The sequence below is a fragment of the Galeopterus variegatus genome, unplaced genomic scaffold (genome assembly GCF_000696425.1).
Source record: "Galeopterus variegatus unplaced genomic scaffold, G_variegatus-3.0.2 Scaffold92, whole genome shotgun sequence".
In the NCBI taxonomy this organism is placed as follows: domain Eukaryota; kingdom Metazoa; phylum Chordata; class Mammalia; order Dermoptera; family Cynocephalidae; genus Galeopterus; species Galeopterus variegatus.
In genome coordinates, this window is record NW_007726203.1 from 710,663 (window position 1) to 712,149 (window position 1,487).

At 57.6% G+C, this 1,487-nt stretch overlaps 1 protein-coding gene across 1 annotated transcript in view; it reads left to right on the plus strand.

The window, feature by feature from the left end:
- Positions 1 to 194: 194 nt before the first annotated feature.
- Positions 195 to 1,487, plus strand: part of SLC9A3R2 (solute carrier family 9, subfamily A (NHE3, cation proton antiporter 3), member 3 regulator 2) — a 13,921-nt gene continuing 12,628 nt past the window's right edge. The window contains exon 1 of the mRNA XM_008581678.1: positions 195 to 275. The gene's annotated coding sequence lies outside the window, so the exon portion shown is untranslated. The remainder of the gene's footprint in view (positions 276 to 1,487) is intronic.

The window sequence follows — 1,487 nt, forward strand, 5'->3', positions numbered from 1 at the left end:
CCTCTTTTTTTTTTTTTTTTTTTTTTGTGTGTCTTTTTTGTCTTTTTCCGTGTCCGGCAACGGATCGCAACCCTCAGTGTTGCTCCCGTACCGGACCGGGGACCGGCAACAGGATTGCAACCCTCGGCGTTGCTCCCGCGCCTCGCTCAGCCAGTGAGCGGGAACCGGTCTGCATGTGGGATCCGAACCCTCGGGCGGGAGCACCACCGCGCTTCCCAAGCGGCGCACTATCCAGTGCGCCACCGGGCTGGCCCCAGCCACCTCTCTTGATTCTGGTATGGCCACAAAGCTACAGCCTGGCAGGTCTTGAGTGGTCCTGGTTGCTGTGGGAACCCCTACCTGATGGTGGTATGTGGGGTACATGGTGGACCACACTGTCTACAACCATCACAGTCTCCAAGGGCAACAGCACCAGGCTGGGGCCAGGGAAGCTAGTTGCAGGCCAGACAGGCAGCCTCTGGACGGGCAGTCAGACCGATGAAGTGCTAGCCGGGCCAGAGCCATGGCAGCTCAGCCAGCAATTGCAGAGGTGGGGGTGGGGGAGCAGTCATGCAGCCTCAGCCTAAGTGGCTTTTAGGGGCCGCTGTTGGGGTGTGGGCACCCAGGGGGCCACAGCCCAGGAGACTGCCTAGAGGCAGGCCCTGCACTTGGGCGATGGCTGGGAAGCCCAGGCCAAGGGCACTGGAGAGAGGAGAAGCAGAGGCAGGACTGAGCCCATCCCGCTTCCCTGCCCTCATGGAGAATTGTCTGGGCTGGCTGTGCCTGACCCCTGGGAACCAGGTATGTGTGCTGGGGAGGGGCAGACTGAGGGCGAGCCTGGGACTCAGCTGTCTTCCTGTATCTGAGACCGAGAAAGAGCTCTATGGGGAAGAGTGTGGACTCGGACAATGTGCCCAAGCAGAGCTGGGGAATCTTGTGAGGGTCTCTTCCCTCTCCAGACTTCAGTTTCCCCATCTATAAAAGGGTCTGGGCCCTCTGAGGTTGTTCCAGGTAAGACACACTCAGAGACGCATGGCGGAGCATAAATGATTCCCTATGGTGATTATTATTGTTCAGTTGGGGGTGGGGGACCCTCATGCTTGGGGTGGTAGAGGCTGGGGGACTTGGGAGGCTGGGGGCAGGGGCAGGAGGACCTGTAGGGGCCTGCTTAATGTGGAGCAGTTCCTGTGAGTGCTGAGTGCAACCCAGAGCTCAGAGGCCAAAGACCTCAGAGCAGTTCACCCCGGGTCAGGAGGGTAGCAAAGACCGTCAAGTCTCAACCAGACACTCACATTCTTCCCCCACCCTTGTCTCTGCCTGTGACTGCAAAGTCACACAGACTGCAGCCTGGGGTAGGCTGGGACACAAGTGAGGGGCCCCAGCAAAGGGAGGGAATGCGGGGGCAGAATGTTTAATGAACACACACACAACACAGATAGCACAAACACTCTCAGCGAGTGGTGGGTCACTTTTTTTTTTTTTTTTTTTTTTTTTTTTTTTTTTTTTTC